The following is a 19,452-nucleotide window of genomic DNA, read 5'->3' as shown; positions in this document are numbered from 1 at the left end:
AAACTGCTGGGCCACCAGGGCTGCCCCCTAAGCGGTTTAACGCCAACTAGGTGGGGAATCTCTGCTTTGTAGAAGTGCAAGCCTTAGAAACAGGAGGATGGGGGCCTTTGTTAGTGGTTCTCAAACTTGTCTGCATGTTGGAATCAGCTACGGAAACTCTAAACCTCATGGTGCCTGTGTCCCACCTCCAATGATTGTGTTTACTTGGTCTGGGATGTGGTCTGGGTGCTGGAATTTTTAAAATATCCTGAGATGATTCCAATGTGCAGACAAGTTTGGGAACCACTGGACTAGAATATTCCCTGACGGTAGATGCTAGCCAACTGGCTTGGGACTAACCAGCTGCTTCAGCTCAGCCACGAAGAGCTTCCTTTTGCCAGTAATCGACGAGAAAACAAGCAACTGTTACCCTGACCACAATGTTCGGTTCAATTCTTCTGCCAAGCAGAGATGGAGGTGAAGGCACTTTGGTTGGTCTGAACAATAGCAAAGCTAACCGCTCCTCTGTTCCACAGGTGGCCCTTCGAACTTAGAGGGTCACACACTGGCACTGGTCCCTTCTGCTTTCCCTTCCCACCTTCCTTTCTGCTCTGAAAGCATCTTGTAAACCAAACATGGCCTCCAGTAGCTTCTTCCTGTTAGTCAGGACTCCAGCCTGGAGCCTAAGTCAAACATTCATTTATTGGCTCAGGCTCAGAAAAGTCTAGAAGTGCTAACTTCAGGAGTGGCTGAATTCAAGAGCACAGCTGGCCTCGTCAGTTCTTTTTTTTTTTTTTTAATTTTTTTTAAACTTTATTTTATTTTTTATTTTTTTTTAATTTTTTTTTTGGCCTCGTCAGTTCTAACTGAAATAGGTCTCTCTCAGCTCACGGCTCTGCTTTCCCACCAGGTTGGCTTTATTCTCAGGAAAGCTCTCTCCAAATGGTGGCGGAGATGACCATTAGCAAGTCCAGGGTGCTCCCCTTCTGGTCAGGCCATCCCAGAAAAAAGAGGGCTCCTTCCTCAGTGTTTCAGCATAGGTGTCAGGCTGATGCTCATTCCCTCTGCTCGCCGGGTTTGAGCCACCTGCCAATCATTGCAGCCAAAGGAATGAAATGTGCTGATCAGTCAGTCAGTCACCTGCTCATCCAGTGTGGGGGTGGGAAGGCTTCTCAAAGGATTATCAGAGTGCTGTTACCAGAGAAGGAGCAGTGGAAGGACGCTGGACAGGCATAGCAACAGATGGTCACTCTATTTGTTCCCCAGTTAGAGGAAGAATGCGGTGTACAGAAATCACAACAATGCCAGAGAGAATCTGACACATGCAGAGTGGGCGTTGGGGTACTCCTGAGGGAGGAGGACTCGGAACTTATGAGATCAGCTTTTGGTAAGTGGGGCCCTGGGGACGAAGGACATGAACTGGCACAAGGAGGGAGGAAGCCCAGAGGAGAGCCAAGACAAGCACACATGACGAGGACATTGTGTATGACAGCTGAGGCCGGTGAGGAAGTGGAGGCCAGATGGTGAAAGACCTGAGCTTGCCCTTCATCCCAATGGCAACAGAGAGCCTTTGAAGGTGAAGGCAAAGCTGCAGAGACAGTAGGAGGTTAGACCATATGGACCCTTGTAGACCACATCGAAGATTTAGGGTTTGATCTTGAGAGCACTGAAGCCAGGGAAAAACACCATCAGAGTTGGGCTTGAGAGACAGCACCCTGGTTACCATCAGCAGCAGGGCCTGGGTGGAAGAGGCAGGACACAGGAAGGCCAGGGAAGAGTCCTTGATCATAGCCAACACTTACATACTCCTTACTCTGGCCGTTTTCTTATTTTTTATTTTTAATTATTTATTTATTTATGATAGTCACACACACACACAGAGAGAGAGAGAGAGAGAGAGAGAGAGAAGCAGAGACATAGGCGGAGGGAGAAGCAGGCTCCATGCACCGGGAGCCCGACGTGGGATCGATCCCGGGTCTCCAGGATCACGCCCTGGGCCAAAGGAAGGCGCTAAACCACTGTGCCACCCAGGGATCCCCCCACTGTTTTTTTAAAGATTGATTGATCGGTTGATTATTTTAAAATTTTACTTATTGGAGAGAGGGAGAACACAAAGGGAGAAGGAGGGGGAGAAACAGACTCCCCGCTGAGCAGAAAGCCCGACGTGGGGTTTGATCCCAGGACCCTGAGATCATGACCTGAGTGGAAGGCAGATGTTCATTTCAGCCAGCTGGGCCACCGAGGCACCCTCGGATTTATTTATTTTAGAGGAGTGAGGGAGGGACAGAGAATCTTAAGAAGACGCCCTGCTGACCGCAGAGCCCAACGTGGGGCTTGATCCCAGGAGCCTGAGGTCATGACCTGAGAGCAAAATTGAGAGTTGGATACTCAACCTACTGAACCACCCAGGTGAGGCCCAGGCACTCTTCTAATCACTTCACAGGTGTTAGGACTTGTCAAGACCCAGAACAGGGTGGTAGGAGATTCGAAAGATGTTTTGGGGGAAGCATACCCTGGACTTTGACGGATGGCCTATGGTGGATGAGATAGAGAGAAAGCCCGGATTCCTGTAAGACTTTGAACCTGAGTGATCAGAAGATAGAGGGGCCCCTATAGGAGACAGAAAGATGTAGGGGTGCCTGGGTGGCTCACCAGGTTAAGCATCTGCCTTTGGCTCAGGTCATGATCCCAGAGCCCTGGGATCCAGTCCCGCACTGGGCTCCCGCTCAGCGGGGAGCCTGCTTCCCCCCAACTGTGTCTCTCTCTCAAATAAGAGCTTAAAAAAAAAAGGAACAGAAGTACTAAGAAAAGTCCACACTTGTTTACTGCTGCCAGTTCTGTGCCTAGACTGCTGCTGAGATCTAGGAAGATGAACAGGGCCCTGGTTGCCTTCCAGGAGATGGCCTTCTGCAGGAGACACAGCCATGTAACAGATGATTCCAGGATGTTGTGATGCATGTGGGCCGATGGGTCCAAGCTGGAAGGGAGGGAGGCAGCACTAGCACTTCCATCCACACAGCTGCTCAAGCTGGAAACCGAGGCTTGACTCCTCCTTCCCTCATCCAGTCATCCATCAAGATCTGTAGATCTGATCTCCTAAATATCTTTGGAGAATTATTTGAATCTATTTTCTCTTCATCCCAGCCGAAGACACATGAGATCAAGATATTGGGTCTTCTCATTTGAATTACTGTATAACCTCTTGATGGGTCTCTCCACTGTCATTCTGGTTTGCCCTAATCCATTCTCACACTGTGCCAGAATAATCCTTCACAAAAGGAAACCCCGAATCCCTCTCCTGCTTATAAATCTTTCAATGGCTTCCTGTTGTTCTCAGAGTAAATCCAATAATCTCAACCTGGACTATCAGACCCAGCAGGATCTGGCCGGTTAGGGCCTCACCAGGCTCACTGGGCTTTAATTCCTATTACACTCCAGACTCAATGGCAGGCCTAACATTATTTAGGATAAGCCAAGTTCCTTCAGACTTTTCCACGTGTTGTCCTTCTGCCTGGAAAGCACTTCCTTAGTTCTCCGCCTGGTTGATGACAAATTTATGGGTTACTTCCTCAGTGAAGCCTCCTCTGACCTCCTAGCCTAGGCCAGAATCTCTAGATTCCATGTCAAGACTCAGCAAACTTTTTCTATAAAGGATGGAAACTGTTTTTAGGCCTTGTAGGTCACACAATGTCATGGCTACTCAATATTTTTTTTTAAATTAATTTTTAAGATTATTTTTTAAAGATCATTTTAAGATTGTTAAAAGCCTGAGTGGCTCAGTCAGTTGAACGTCTGCCTTCAAATCAGGTCAAAATCCCGGGGTGCTGGGATGGAGCCCAGCATCGTCAGGCACCCTGCTCAGGGGGAGTCTGAGTCTTTTCTCTTTCCCTTTGTCCCCACCACCCTGTGCATGCTCCCTCTCTCTCCCTCAAATAAATCTTTTTTTTTGAAAAAAGATTATTTACTTAATTTTTTGAGAGATAGAGCAAGCCCAAGTGAGCGCATGAGTTGAGGGAGAGATATAGGGAAAAGCAGACCCCCCCACCCCACAACACCGCTAAGTCGGGAGCCAGATGCAGAACTCCCTCCCAGGTCCCCGAGAGCATGACCTGAGCTGAAGTTAGACGCTCAACCGACTGAGCCACCCAGGCACCCCATTTACTCATTTTAGAGAGAGAGCTTGTGCACTTGCAGGCACCCTCCCCCAACACACACAGGCGTGTAAGCCAGGGGAGGGGCAGAGGGAGAGAAGCAGACTCCCTGCTGAGCATGGAGCCCGGGGCATGGGTGGGGAGGCTCCATCTCCCAGGACCCTGAGGTCATAACCTGAGTAGAAACTAAAAGTAAGGGCAGCCTGGGTGGCTCAGCGGTTTAGCCCCTCCTTCAGCCCAGGGCGTGATCCTGGAGACCTAGGATTGAGTCCCACGACTGCCTGTGTCTCTCATAAATAAATAAAATCTTAAAAAAAAAAAAAAAGGAGAAATCAAGAGTAAGACACTTAACTGAATGAGCCACCCAGGTGCCCTCCCTGCAGCTTCTCAATTCTGTGTCAGCAGAAGACACATATGTGAAGTTATGAATGTTGAACTTTATATATACTTTTTACATGTCACGTAATACTAGTTTTTCAATTAGCAATAATCGTGCCTCGGATAAACCTCACTGGCTGTGCAAAGGAGAAATATTAGTTAAAAATTTTTTTTCCAGCCATTTAAAAATTTAAAAACAGTTCCTAGCTTCTGGCCATACAAAAATAGGAGGAGGGCTAGGATTGGCTTGTAGGCTATAGTTTGCCCACGTGTATTCCATGTTATCATAGCATATAACATATTTTCTTATGTTGCCCTTACCACACTGGTAATTGATCATGCATGCAATAGACTTACTTTTTTTTTTTTGCAATAGACTTATTATTATTATTATTTTTTAAGAAATTAAGAATCTGGGGATCCCTGGGTGGCTCAGCGGTTTAGTGCCTGCCTTTGGCCCAGGGCGTGATCCTGGAGTTCCGGGATCGAGTCCCGCTTCGGGCTCCCTGCATGGAGCCTGCTTCTCCCTCTGCCTGTCTCTCTGCCTCTCTCTCCCTCTCTCTCTCTGTGTATCTCATGAATAAATAAATAAAAATCTTAAAAAAAAAAAAAGAATCTTGGGCAGCCCCGGTGGCTCAGTGGTTTAGTGCTGCCTTCGGCCTGGGACGTGATCCTGGAGACCCGGGATACAGTCCCATGTCAGGCTCCCTACATGGAGCCTGTTTCTCCCTCTGTCTGTGTCTCTGCCTCTCTCATGAATAAATAAGTATTTTTTTATTTTTTTTAAATAAAATCTTAAAAAAAAATTAAGAATCTCTATGCCCAACATGGGAGTTGAACTCACAGCCTTGAGCTCAAGAGTCACATGCTCTATCAAGCAAGCCAGCAAGGCACTCCAGCAATAGATTTCTTTTTTTTTTTTTTTAAAGATTTTATCTATTCATGAGAGACCCATAGAGGCAGAGACACAGGCAGAGGGAGAAGTAGGCGCCATGCAGGGAGCCCGATGCAGGAATCGATCCCGGGATCATGCCTTGAGCCAAAGACACATGCTCAAACACTGAGCCACCTGGGAGCCCAAGATGTTCTCTTTCCTGAGGGGGGCTCAAAGTTTAGTGGAGAAAACAGACATATAAATGGTTAACTACACAATTAGGTAATGCTGTATTGGAAGGAAAAAGAATTCAGATTTCAGTAAGATTAGTTTGAGAAGCCAGTGGGAAACTCAGGGTATGGTGACTCTGGAACATCTGGAACGATAGGAGTTGATGCCAAGATGTTGTTAAGGGAGTAAAGTGCACAGAAAAGATGTAGAAACCACCTGAGTTGGCCAGCTCGCTCATGGAGCGGGGTCTCTCAGGGAGAGAGACTGATGAGAAGAGAGAGAGGAGGCCGGAGCTGCAGGGTGGGTTTTGGGCCAGGCAAGGAGTGGAAGTGAGAGACAGGTAAGAGCTCCAGCATGGAGTATTTCAGAAACCGGGAGGAATGATTACATATTTTTGTATCCCTCTAATTCACCATTGTGTTCCTAGTATTTTTCACTGGGCACCATGGCATATAGCAGTCCAAAAATCTGTTGAGTTGGAAATGAAGTCGAGGGGTACCTGGGTGGCTCCGTTGGTTCAGTGTCCCTCTCTTGATCTCAGGATAATGAGTTCAAGTCCTGTGTTGTGGAGCCCACTTTAAAAAAAAAGAGAGAGAGAAAGAAAATTAAGTTGAATCAAAACCTTTCAAGAAGCCCTACACAGCAAGCAGGGAAACGCTCAGAGAAGGAAGAAAGAGTATGCAGCCTGGAAGGAAGGCCACTGAGGTCAGCAAGGGTGAGGGCTGACATGACATGGTCCCAGACTTGAGCTGGTGAGCTTTTCTTGCAGGAAGAACAGACTTTTTTCTCCCCTCCCTGCAATCTTTATTCACATGGACTTTTTTTTTAATAACTTATTATTTATTTTTTAAATTTTTTAAAATTTATTTATGATAGTCACAGAGAGAGAGAGAGAGAGAGAGAGAGAGAGAAAAGAGAGAGAGAGAGAGAGGCAGAAACACAGGCAGAGGGAGAAGCAGGCTTCATGCACTGGGAGCCCGACGTGGGATTCGATCCAGGGTCTCCAGGATCACGCCCTGGGCCAAAGGCAGGCTCCAAACCACTGCGCCACCCAGGGGATCCCCACATGGGCTTTCTTTCTTTTTTTTTTTTTTTTTTTAATTTTTATTTATTTATGACAGTCACAGAGAGAGAGAGAGAGAGAGAGAGAGAGGGAGGCAGAGACACAGGCAGAGGGAGAAGCAGGCTCCATGCACCGGGAGCCCGACGTGGGATTCGATCCCGGGTCTCCAGGATCGTGCCCTGGGCCAAAGGCAGGCGCCAACCGCTTCGCCACCCAGGGATCCCCCACATGGGCTTTCTTAACTTTGCTGTGGGGATGCAGAAACCCACCCGAAAAAAAAAAAAAAACCCACCCGAACTAATTAATCTCTGCTCTCAAATAGCTCACAGTTTGGTGGGGAAGACCAGCACAGGCCTGATAATTATAAAATCAGGCGCAAAGAAAAAAAAATCAGGTGCAAAGGTGCTGCAGGAGTAGATATGGGGGATGGGAGGTGTGGGGGGAAGCTAGTAAAGCCTCGAAAGGCTTCATACAAGAGAACATTTGGGACACCTCGGTGGCTCAGCGGTTGAGCATCTGCCTTTGGCTCAGGGCAAGACCCTGGAGACCCAGGATCGAGTCCTGCATCCGGCTCCCCGCATGGGGCCTGCTTCTCCTTCTGTGTCTCTCATGAAAAAGTAAAATAAAATCTTAAAAAAAAAAAAAAAAAGAGGGGGTAACATCTGAGCTCAGTCTTAAAGGTCGGAGTTCACTGGGGCAGGAAGTCCAGCGGAAAGTAGCTTGTGCACAACCCTGATAGGTGCTGGTGGCTCCCGAACCTGCAGATGCAGAAGGACGTTTATCATGCAGATTCCAAGCCTGCCCGGGGAGGGGGCACTTGTGGTTTGTTTAACTGGGCGAGTGGCATCCATTTTAAGGAGCTTCAGAGGACTACACTTTTTAGACCGTCCCTTCCTGCGCTCACACGGTCGCGGGCGGGGGATGGGGCCACGCGGGCCCGGACCCACGGGGCTCCCGAGCGTCCTTAGGAGGTGTCCGATCACCGCAATGCAAACAGCTCCATTTTGAGTCGCGCTTTCAGGGCACCGGCCGCCCCCACGGGCCTCACTTTGTCGGACTCTCGCAACAACTCCGCGGCGTGGGGACTGCGGGCCGCCCGCCGGAGCGGGGACCCCGAGGCTCCCGCAGCGGAGACGCATAGCTCAAGGTCACCAAGCGAGCGCGGCGGCCCGCCTCCCGGCCTCCCGGCCTAAGGCCTCGGCGACGACGAAGGGCGGCCGCCGGCGGGTGGGGCTCCGGCCCTCACTCCAAGCCGAGTCCAAAATGGTGGGGGCAGTGGCGTCAGCAACGCCCCCGCCCCTTCCGTTCACCTCCCTCCTTCTTCCCCAGGCCACCCAGGCGGGGGGGAGGGGATCGCGACGCAGCGCCCCACGTGACTGCCGACAACCCTGCGCGTGACGCAAAGCGGCGGGCCCAACGCTCGCCTCGCCTTGTGGGAAACGTAGTTCGGCGCACCGCCGGCTGGGCTAGCAGCGGGCGGGCCGAGCACTACATTTCCCAGGAGTCAGCGGGGGCGACGCCGCCGCTGCCGCCGTCGGAGAGCGGGGACGCGGGGCGCGCTGTCGGGCGGGGGCGAGATTCGGGCCGGTTGTGCCGTTGCGAGGCTGCTGCTGCGATCGCTGCGGCGGGCCCGGGTGAGTGGGGGCCTGTGATGGGGATCAGGGCAGCTCCCCCGGCTCCGGCGGTGGCGTGTTTTATCCTCTCTCCGCGGCGGCCGGGTCGGGGTCCCGGGCGGGCCCGGCGCGGGGCCGCTCCTGCGCCGCTGCCCCCAGGCCTCCTCGGAGCTGGCCCCGCTCCCTCTCCGGCTCCTCCCCCTCCCCGCCCTTCAGGGTTTCCCCTCGCTCCGGCCTAGCTCCCGACGCTCTGGGGCCGCCTTTTCTCCCTCCCCCTCCCCCCCCCTTAAGCTGCAAGCCTGAGGCCTCCACCTCTTCCATCTCCCCCCTTTAGTCGCAGGAACCCCATTCTCTGAATTTCTCCTTTTCCCGGAACTCTGAGTGCAACTCCCCCTCCCCCCCCCCCCCGTCTCCATTGGCCTGGTTCTGTCTTCTAGGGCGCATGTGGCTGGCACTCGGTGAGTGTTAGTCCTCCTTCCCTGCTTGCGGCCAGAGGAGGCATAGTCCAAATCCAACCTGCCGCTGGAACATCTGTGCGCCCACTCCATCTCAGCCCTCTCGGGTTGGAGGTGAGGCCGACTTGCATTCCGGGGGGTCGCCGGCGCGCGTGTGTTGTGCCAGTAGGAGGCATTTTTTTTTTTTCTTTTGCCTCCTTTTGCATCTCAACAACTTTTTTTTTTTTTTTTTTTAAATCAGCTCTTCTGGTCGCCTTTCTAAATCTCAGGGGGTGGAGCCTGGCGGCAGGAGCCGGCGAGCAGCGCCGGTGGTGCCCGGGAGTGCGAAGCGGTCGGTGGTCGTAGGGTGTCTACGCGGGTGGGGAGTGGGGGGGGGGTTCATTGGATCGCAATGGGAGCCTCCGGGTGCGGCAGAGCCTTGGCGGGCGAGAGCCAGGGAAGCTTCTGGGGGCAGAACAGAAAGGCGGATGGCGGGGCCAGCTTGCCCGGGTTCAGGTTTTGGCTCCGTTAAGCTTTTGATTTTAGGTCGAGGGGTTTCTTCGCTTCCGGGTGCCTCAGTTTCCTTATCTGCAAAAGAGCGGTAAGTAGCCGCGGCAACTTTAGAGCGTTACTGCGAGGATTAACGGAGATGAAACTGAAAACCGCTTAACTCGTTACCTGACATGGATTAGGGTGCATTGTTATCATCATCCCCGCGTGTAGGGTATGTAGATTGTGGGCCCAGAGTGCAAAGGCAGGTATTAACACATTTGTATTTCCTTTTTTTCCTTTCCGATGCTCCCCCCCTTTTTTAAATGTGGAAATACTGTATACCCGCATTTCCTTTTCCTTTTCTTTCCTTTCGGATGCCCCCCCTCCCGCCTTTTTTTTTAATGTGGAAATATTGTCTGTTCGGTTATCTGGAGGGCTTGATGTGTGTATCATTAAGCAGAAGCCTGTTACAAGGAGTCAGAAACTGTTCCTGCCCATGAGCAACCTGTGGAGCAAATCGAGCTCAGTTTGCTCTTTGCTGGGAATTAACGTTTTGTGAACCAAGGCACACACTTCAGCAATATCAGAAACGGATTTATTCTGCAACCACTTGGGCTTGGTTGCATCTTGTAAAAGGTGTACTGAAGTTTCCAGAAGAAAACTGTTCCACTAAAAATCTTTGATGTCCAATGCAGGCCTGTCGCCTCGTTCTTTAACCCTTTTGGCACCAGTGACGGGTCTCCGGTTTTGGAATGACTGATTTCTAGTTCTACAGATGTACATACAGTCCCGTTTTCCTGGTGGTGGTGATAGTGGTAACAGTAGCGACAGTAGTTCTTTAGCATATTCATTAGCGTTAACACCAAGTTACAGGCATCCTTTGAATTTGGCTTAGCCAGTGAAATAATGGATTACAAAAAGGAGTGTCCTGTTTTGTCCTGAGAAGTTGGAAGGAGGAAGCTTGGAATATTGTGGAGATTAGCACCCAGGTGGGGAGAGATACTGCTGGCAGAGAGGGAGCAGAAGACAAACGACTATTGTTTACTTATTTATTTATTTATTTTTAAATTTTTATTTATTTATGATAGTCACAGAGAGAGAGAGAGGCAGAGACACAGGCAGAGGGAGAAGCAGGCTCCATGCAGGGAGCCCGATGTGGGACTCGATCCCGGGTCTCCAGGATCGCGCCCTGGGCCAAAGGCAGGCACCAAACCGCTGCGCCACCCAGGGATCCCCTAATTATTTATTTTGAACGGATAGTCTCAACCACTAAGAATCTCAAGATGCTAGCCTATTTCTCCGGCGCAATGACCTCCCGAATTGAAGGCAAAGTGGTTAATGCTGTTCTCTCAAATGTTAGATTTTTTTTTCCCCCAAATGTTAGATATCAATGGATTGCTTCACACACTCATCCTGTAAACATTTAAGATTGAGTCAGTTCAGTATTTGGCTGATTGATTCAGCAAATAGTGCCTGAGAACACGCTCTACCGCCTGGCTCCTGTACTAGGCTCTGGGAGTAGGTGGGGGTGGGGTGGGGTGTGAGACCCAAGGGGTCTTGCATTTGGAGAACTTCTAGTAGAGTAGGGGAAGATACAACCAGTAAAAAAATAAATGACAAATTGAGAAAAGTGATAAGGGAATATCAAGCAGGGACTCTAGCAGACACTAACAAGGGAGACCTAAGGTTGGTCAGAGAAGGTCTTTTGGGCATGAATGACAGTTTTGTAGGAAAGCACATTGCATATGGAGGGAACAGCAAGAAGGTGGGGAGAATTGTGTGCTTTCAGAACTGAAAAGAGGCCCAAAGTAGCTGACACAGTGAGGAGAGTGGTGACAACAGCTGGACAGGTAAGGTGGTTTGGCTGAAGCCATTGAAGCCTTCTGATTTATATTTTAAAATAACCCTTGGGGCACCTGAGTGCCTTGAGCATCTGCTATTGGCTTAGGTCATGATCTTGGGATCCTTAGATCAAATCTCACATCGGAGTCCTGCATCACAGCAGCAGCAGCAGCAGCATCACAGCATTGGGCTCCCTGCTCAGTGGGGAGTCTGTGTTTCCCTTTGTTCCTCCCTTTCCACTTGTGTGTGTGCGTGTGCTCTCTCTCTCTGTTCTCAAATAAATAAAAATCTTTAAAAAAGATTATTTTTGCAAAGGTATGGAAGATGGATTATGGAGGATATCATTTAAGAGACTACCGTACTGGTCCAGACCGGATATAGTAGTTGTCTATGTATTGGTAGGAAGAAGTGGGGTGTTTGGAGAGGATGTAGGTTTAATATTCTTGGGATCAGGCCATTCTTTTTTTTTTTTTAATTTTTATTTTTTTATGATAGTCACACACACAGAGAGAGAGGCAGAGATGTGCAGAGGGAGAAGCAGGCTCCATGCACCAGGAGCCCGACGTGGTATTCGATCCTGGGTCTCCAGGATCGCACCCTGGGCCAAAGGCAGGTGCTAAACCGCTGCGCCATCCAGGGATCCCGGATCAGGCTATTCTTAATCTGTAGTCCATGGACTATAGGGAGCCCATGAAACTAAAATTTTTGTGAGCGACTGCATTTTCTCAAAGGTTTGATAACTTCCGTCAAATTCATTAGTCTCAGAATTTTTTTTTTTTTAAGATTTTATTTATTCATGAAAGACAGAGAGAGAGGCAGAGACACAGGCAGAGGAAGAAGCAGGCTCCGTGCAAGGGAGCCTGATGTGGGACTCGATCTGGGGACTCCAGGATCATGCCCTGGGCTGAAGGCAGGGCTAAACCGCCAAGCCCCCTGGGCTGCCCTAGTCTCAGAATTTAAGAACCAGTGTTCTAGAGCTTGTAATGCGGGTTTATAACCCATAAAAAAGTAGTTGCCCATGGCTTATCAGAGTTGAGTCGTGGGTACCCTTTCTAAAAGATTGCTTTCCTTCATCTTTTTTTTTTTTTTTTTTTTTTTAGGTAAGCTCTACACCCCACGTGGGGTTAATCTCACAACCTCTAGATCAAGAGTTACTCCAAGAACTGAGTTAGCCATCACCACATTTCTTAGTCTTTAATGGGAACTTTTTTAAAAATCAAGTTTAGATGCTGTGCCATAGATCTTTTAGTTTCTTTTTGTCTGCAAGTTACAGGCTGATGCACATATTGAAGAAGTCAGACATTAGCTCAGTATCATGAAAGTCCATTTCTGAATGTTTTTTTCTACTGGAAGAAACTGTTAGTATTTTAAGTGGTGCAAATGGAGTACCTTCGTATATGAAGAGCAAGAACCATCTTTTTGCTTTTCTTCCATCTGGGGTTTCAGATGTATATTTTTTTTTTTTTTTTTTTAAGATTTTATTTATGATAGACATAGAGAGGCAGAGGGAGAAGCAGGCTCCATGCCGGGAGCCCGACATGGGACTCGATCCCGGGACTCCAGGATGATGCCCTGGGCCAAAGGCAGGCACTGAACCACTGAGCCACCCAGGGATCCCTCAGATGTATATTCTTATTTCTTGTATTATATTTTTACATCTTAATGTGTGATTGGAAACATAAGGTGTACTTTGTACCCCAGAGGTAGAGCTGTACCACTGAAAGAAAGGTGTATTTTTGTTTTTACAGCAGAGGTTGAAAACTGAAGGCTTGTGGACTAAATCCAGTCTCCAGATGTATTTTGATACATACATCTTGTTCAGTGTCTTGAACAAGGCCTTTCTTTACCATTCTATCTGTGGGATACTCCTCTCATCAACCCCTCCTGCCTCCCACATTATTACTGTGGAACATTTTTTTATTTTTTTAAGATTTAAGGGGTATCTGGGTGGCTCAGTTAAGTGTCAGCCTTCGGCTCAGGTCAAGAGCCCGGAATACACACAGCATTGTGAATTTGAATTAGTTGTCAGCATTTAAGAAACAAGGAGATTTTATGTAAAATTTAGATTCAGGCTGCTTTTGAAAAATCAGTTTTGGCAGCCTCAGACCTGTGTTTCTGCCTCATCTGCAGCCATCTTTTATGGTTGGGCATGTCCTTTTCCAGTTTGTCAGAGACCTCACTACGGCCTGACATGTATCCCTCACGTGGAACAGAGTCACTTGATTTTATTTTACATCTTTAAATTACATGTCTGCAGGCAATTTAATATGGTGTCTCTTTTTTAGATATATGATACGGGTCTCTAATGCCTTCGCTTAAAGTCTGTTTTCTGTCTTACATTATATCATCATTAGAGATTGTTTTCTGCCTTGTTGCCTTATTTTTTGCAGACCAGTGAGGGAAATAAGCCCAAAACATTGAATTTTGTTTCTGAACCCAAGGACTTTTTTTTTTTTTTTTTTTAATGATAGTCACAGAGAGAGAAAGAGAGAGAGGCAGAGACATAGGCAGAGGGAGAAGCAGGCTCCATGCACCAGGAGCCTGACGTGGGATTCGATCCCGGGTCTCCAGGATCGCGCCCTGGGCCAAAGGCAGGCGCCAAACCGCTGCGCCACCCAGGGATCCCCCCAAGGACTTTTAGAAAGCACAAAGGCTTTAATCTGACCCCCTGCCCATGCCTTTTAGTTGGTGTCTGTACAGTGTCCTCATTTTTGTTTTTCCTGATTTGCTTTTTAGCATCTGGAATGTTGTAACTGCATAGCTGGGCTTGTTTCAGAACATAGAAGGCCAAGCAAAGAGAAATTGTTGAATGTCTAATTAGAAGACTTTTGGCGCTTGTCTTCAGGCTTAAGAACCAAAGTTGAGTGTGTGTTTAATATGCCTATGTGAAGTCCATTGCTTTGCTTTCAGTAATTGTGTGTGAGAGTTTCTTTTCTTTTTTGAGGAATGACTCCTCAATTTTTTTCCTCTATTTTAATTATAAAGACAGGATAAATAATTGATAGAGGTGTCTAAGAGATGAGACTGCTTTCTTTTCTTTTTTTTTTTTGAGACTGCTTTCTAAAGCTATCCAGATTTCTCCACTCTAGGGCTCCATTATGGTAGGCCTTCAGAGAAGATGGTCCCAGTGTGTCTAAAGGATGTGTCCTACAGTCTTGACTAATATCTTTATCTACCAGACTGTGGGCTATCGGAAAAAAAAAAAATTTAAAAGAGATTGAGGAAGTTGGTCAGGTGCCAGATTGGGGTTGCCCAGAAGAAAAAATTGGGTAAATTTCTTAAGATAAATTTGTTTCAGTTATAATAAAGTGATGCTTTGTGTACTCTTAAGTTTGTTTTTTTTTTGTTTTTTTTTTAAGATTTTATTTATTTGAGGGATCCCTGGGTGGCGCAGCGGTTTGGCGCCTGCCTTTGGCCCAGGGCGCGATCCTGGGGACCCGGGATCGAATCCCACGTCGGGCTTCCGGTGCATGGAGCCTGCTTCTCCCTCTGCCTGTGTCTCTGCCTCTCTCTCTCTCTGTGACTATCATAAATAAAAAAAAAAAAAAAAAAAAAAAAAAGATTTTATTTATTTGAGAGAGTGAGAGAATGAGCATGAGCGCGGGGAGAGGGAGAAGCAGACTCCTTGCTGGACCTGGAATCCAACACAGGCTTGATCTGGGGCTTCAGAATCATGACCTGAGCTGACAGCAGACACTTAGCCCAGGTGCCCCTACTCTTAAGTTCTTACTGCTTAGCTGTTAAGGAGTCAAGTTGCTGAACCATTTTTTAGGTTTGGTAGTTTTGATGGTCCTACGTATGTTTGTATCACATTGGGGAATGTCTTGAACAAGGCCTTTCTTTACCACCCTATCTGTGGGGTACTCCTCTTATCATCCCCTCCCGCCTCCCACATTATTCCTGTGGGACATTATTTTTTTATTTTTTAAGATTTAAGGAGTTTTGGGACGCCTGGGTGGCTGAGCGGTTGCACACCTCCCTTCAGCTCAGGGCGTTATCCTGGAGACCCGAGATCAAGTCCCGCATCTGGGCTCCCTGCATGGAGCCTGCCTCTCCCTCTGCGTATGTCTCTGACTCTGTCTCTCTCTGTGTCTCATGAATAAGTGAATTAAAAAATCTTAAAAAAAAAAAAAGATTTAAGGGGTTTCTGGCTGGCTCACTTAAGTGTCTGTCTTCGGCTCAGGTCAAGATCCCAGAGTCCCAGGATTGAGCCCCCCCTACATCGGGCTCCCTGCTCAGTTGGTAGTCTGCTTCTTCCTCTCTCTCTGCCCCTCCCCCTGCTTGTGCTCTTTCTCTCTCTCTCTCTCAAAAGGGAGAGGGACAAGCAGACTTAGTGCTGAGTGCAGAGCCCAACATGCAGCTCAACCTAAGACCCTGAGAGCAAGACCTGAGCTGAAATCAAGAGTCGAATGCTCAACAGACTGAGCCACCTAGGCCCTCCTGTGGGACGTTTTTAATCCGCTGTGTCTTCACCTCTTTAGAGAGTAAAGCAGAGATTTGTTTGATTCATTGCTGAATCCCCATACCTAGGACTTTCTAGTTACATAGAAAAGGTTTAGTGAATAAATAAAGGATGAATTAATACTGGAAGAGATATGCTGACTGGTTGGCTGTCTCTGGAAGTGCTCCCACTATCAAGTTCTGATTTACTCAGATTCTGTTAAGCTACCAGTTGAAAATGATTTGTATGGGGATAAGTGAGGAGATTGCAAAGGAGCGGGGAGGTACTCTCTGGGGTGATAGAAATATATATACACACACACACACATATTTATAAAGGTTTTTAATTCATGAGAGACATCAGCAGAAGGAGAAGCAGGCTCCCCGTGGGGAGCCCAAAGCAGACTCCATCCCAGGACCTCGGGATCATGATCTGTGCCAAAGGGAGATGATCAACCACTGAGCCATCCAGCCCTTTGTGTGTGTGTGTGTGTGTGTGTGTGTGTGTGTGTATTTAAAGTTGAATGCAGGGCTTGAACTCCAATACCTTGAGAGCAAGACCTGAGCTGAGATCAAGTGTCAGTCGCTTAACTGACTGAGCGCCCCCACCCCCCAGGTGCCTCTGAAATACTCCATGTTTTGGTTGGGGTAGTGTTTCACAGTATATATATATTTTTTAAAATTTTATTTATTTATTTATTTATTTATTTATTTATTTATTTATTTATTTATTTATTTATTTATTTATTTATTTATTTATTTATGACAGTCACAGAGAGAGAGAGGCAGAGACACAGGCAGAGGGAGAAGCAGGCTCCATGCACCGGGAGCCTGACGTGGGATTTGATCCCGGGTCTCCAGGATCGCGCCCCGGGCCAAAGACAGGCGCCAAACCTCTGCGCCACCCAGGGATCCCCTGTTTCACAGTATATTTTGTCAAAACTGACCAAACTTAAAATGTGTACCTCTTTTGTAAGTGAATTATGAAGTTGATTGATAAAAATTTGTTTTCAAAAGCCGTTCTCTAAAGGCTGTTCTGTAAAACTGAGATAACTGTATAAGTAGGTTGTGATGATTGTTTTTAGTAAATTTAGCGAGTATAGATTGGACAGGAGATTTTAAAATCTTGTTTGGAGTGAGGCGGGTGCCTCAGGAGCTATTGAGGGAAGAGGCTGAGCTGGGAGGACCCCAATTCACCCAAGAGCAGTTCTACACTGATAATTTTTTTACTTTGGGGTTCTGCTTAATATATATAAATATATATGTAAGATAAAAATGTTAGTTATTTACTTAAAAATCTTTAAAGGCATTTATGTATTTTTTTAAATTAAGCCCCATGCCCAGCGTGGAGCTTGAACGAATGACCCTGAGATTAAGAGTCCCTTGCTCTACTGACTGAGCTAGTTAGGTGCCCTGAAATTAATTAATAAAGAGTTTATTCATTTATTCATGGGAGACCTGGGCTTGGGGAAGGGAGAGAGAGAGGCAGGGACACAGACAGAGGGAGAAGCAGGCTCCATGCAAGCAGCCCAATCCCGGGACTCCAGGATCATGTCCTGAGCCAAAGGCAGGCGCCAGACTGCTGAGACACCCAGGGATTCCTTTATTTTCAAAGTAATCTCTACACCTGGTGTGGGGCTCAAACTCATGACCCCAAGGTCAAGAATCAGATGCTCTATTGACTGAGCCCGCCAGGCACCCTGACATTTCATTTTTCAAAACTTAAAACACCACTGAGTTCCCTAACGCCTTCCTGCCCCTACCCCACGATTTAGTTAAGTAAGGCACAACCCGTAAAAACCCTTTTGGGCAGGTAGTTGTCTTTAAAAGTTTTGTTTCCTTGCTCACAGATGGTGCTGGTTGAAAAAAAAAAAGACATTGCAGAAATACGTAATGTAGAAAGTAAAAGTTTCCCATAATGCCATCTGTTTAGGCCAGTGTAAGCAGTTTGGGTACATAGAAGAGATTTCTACTGTTTTGGTTTGTTGTACATGTGATTTTTTTTTCTTTGGGTGTTGGATGAAGGTATTTCTAAATAGTAAAGTTAGTAAGGAGCCATGGAGGAAGTAGAGACAAACTGCTTTGGTTTATTTATGAAAGCTGAATCCTTAAAACTTTGCTCTGTTTAGAAGGACTTAAATTACAACGGTGTATTTGTGATAATCTTGTTTTCTTGGAAAATATAGAAGATGATATGTTAATGGCTTTAATGGTAAGTACTTTTCCTTTGTTCATAGCATAGAATTTAGCTTGCCTGTTCTCTTCCTTTGTTTCAGGATTATTAGTTACATAAATTTTTGCTGGACATTTTACCTTCAAGTATGAGTTGTTTGACCATTCAACCAGCCATGGTAGGGGATTAAAGTGGCCTTGAGGGATCCCTGGGTGGCGCAGTGGTTTGGCGCCTGCCTTTGGCCCAGGGCATGATCCTGGAGACTCCGGATCGAATCCCACGTCGGGCTCCCGGTGCATGGAGCCTGCTTCTCCCTCTGCCTGTGTCTCTGCCTCTCTCTCTCTCTCTCTCTCTCTCTCTCTCTCTGTGACTATCATAAATAAATAAAAATTAAAAAAAAATTTTAAAGTGGCCTTGAATGTGGCACCACTTTGAATGACAATATAGGATGAGGAAGGAATATCTTATTGCCTTATTCTCTTCCTTTTTTGCTATGGAGGCTACTTAACATTGAAGGATACACGTATCATGAAACTTGTTTGATAGAGAATGTTTTCTGTTCCATTTTCAGCAAAATATTTTCAGCTACAGTGTTAAATCAATAGGGCATGCTCATGGTTATATATGATCTTTGGTGCCTAGAGGCCTTGGTTATCAGAAGAATGTGATGAGAAATGGAAGTCCTTGCTTCCTCTTCAGAAGCCTTTTTTTTTTTTTGAGCTGAGACCCTGGAGTAAGTTGCTTAACCCTTGGGAGTGTATCTGTTCAATTTCAGATGGAGATAGAAATCTCCATTCCCAATTTTCCCACATTCTTCGCAACACTTACTTTCTGTGTGTATGTAATGTTTAATGGTAACTGTTAAAACCTATTAGAATGGCTATTATGTGCTTGTGGCTATTTGTATATTTTTAGAGAAATGTCAACTCAGGTCTTTAGCTTATTTTTCATCTTACATTTTTGAAGCTTTTTTCCCCCTTAAGTAGGCTCCAAGCCCAATGTAGGGCTTGACCTCACAACCCTGAGATCAAGAGTCACATGCTCCACAGCCAGCCAGGTGCCCCACATTTTTGAAGCATTTTAAAGTAAGTTTCAGATATCAGTACATTTCACATCTAAACACTTGAACATGCAGATCATTAGCTAGAGTTCGATATTTGTTTTTGATTCCCTTTTAAGGGAGAGAAGTAAAATTTACAGACTAGAATGTGATTGGATTGTCATTTGATTTATAAGTGCTTGCTTGGATGGAGAGGTTTTGGGTACCATTTTTTAACTGAAATAGTTTGCTTTTCCTCTGATTTAGTGATGATGTTTGTCTTGAGTTAGATTTATTTTTGTCAAATTAGCATCGTGACCACATAATTTTATTTTTTGAACCAGGAACACCGCTGAGAGAGAGGATGCTGTTAATAATATGCTGGTCCAACAGGTGTAAAATATCTTGAGCAAACTTAGATGTAAGGTCAGTTTAAATATTGAAGAAGCATATTTATAGATTGAAATTTTTTTCAAAGTAAGTGCTTAGTTAAGCACTTCACATGTCTCATTTAAGCCTGTACTTCAGGAGGTTAGTGAAGAGCCTTTTGTTTTACAAATGATGAAGCTGAGGCACACGGGATAGACTAGGAAGAGAGGATTTGAACCTGGATCTGCTCTAAACCTCCCTCCTCGCCACGGTGCTGTACTGCTCAGAGTAAGAGTCCACGGAGTAGATGGGTCAGTAAAATAAGACAGAGTCTTCAGAGGGGCCCTGGGTGGCTCCGGTAGGTATCTTCCTTT

General features: G+C 46.7%; 1 protein-coding gene and 1 long non-coding RNA gene across 3 annotated transcripts in view; one reads left to right on the top strand and one right to left on the bottom strand.

Moving 5' to 3' along the window:
* Positions 1 to 775: 775 nt before the first annotated feature.
* On the bottom strand, positions 776 to 7,940 carry LOC129520886 (uncharacterized). The gene is made up of 3 exons (XR_008666695.1): positions 7,435 to 7,940; positions 6,113 to 6,188; positions 776 to 3,517 (listed from the first exon to the last, which is right to left on the bottom strand). It is a non-coding gene; the product is annotated as an uncharacterized LOC129520886 (long non-coding RNA).
* A 276-nt stretch (positions 7,941 to 8,216) lies between these two features.
* Positions 8,217 to 19,452, top strand: part of THRAP3 (thyroid hormone receptor associated protein 3) — a 67,583-nt gene continuing 56,347 nt past the window's right edge. The window contains exon 1 of one of the 2 annotated variants that reach the window (XM_055341613.1): positions 8,217 to 8,310. The gene's annotated coding sequence lies outside the window, so the exon portion shown is untranslated. Of the gene's footprint in view, positions 8,311 to 8,726; positions 8,859 to 19,452 lie in introns of those variants that run through there. The other variant, XM_055341614.1, reaches the window with a different exon arrangement.

This window comes from Nyctereutes procyonoides, unplaced genomic scaffold (genome assembly GCF_905146905.1).
Source record: "Nyctereutes procyonoides isolate TBG_1078 unplaced genomic scaffold, NYPRO_anot_genome, whole genome shotgun sequence".
Taxonomy (NCBI): Eukaryota; Metazoa; Chordata; class Mammalia; order Carnivora; family Canidae; genus Nyctereutes; species Nyctereutes procyonoides.
The sequence above is the reverse complement of the archived record's forward strand: the minus strand, read 5'-3'. Positions and strand labels throughout refer to the sequence as shown.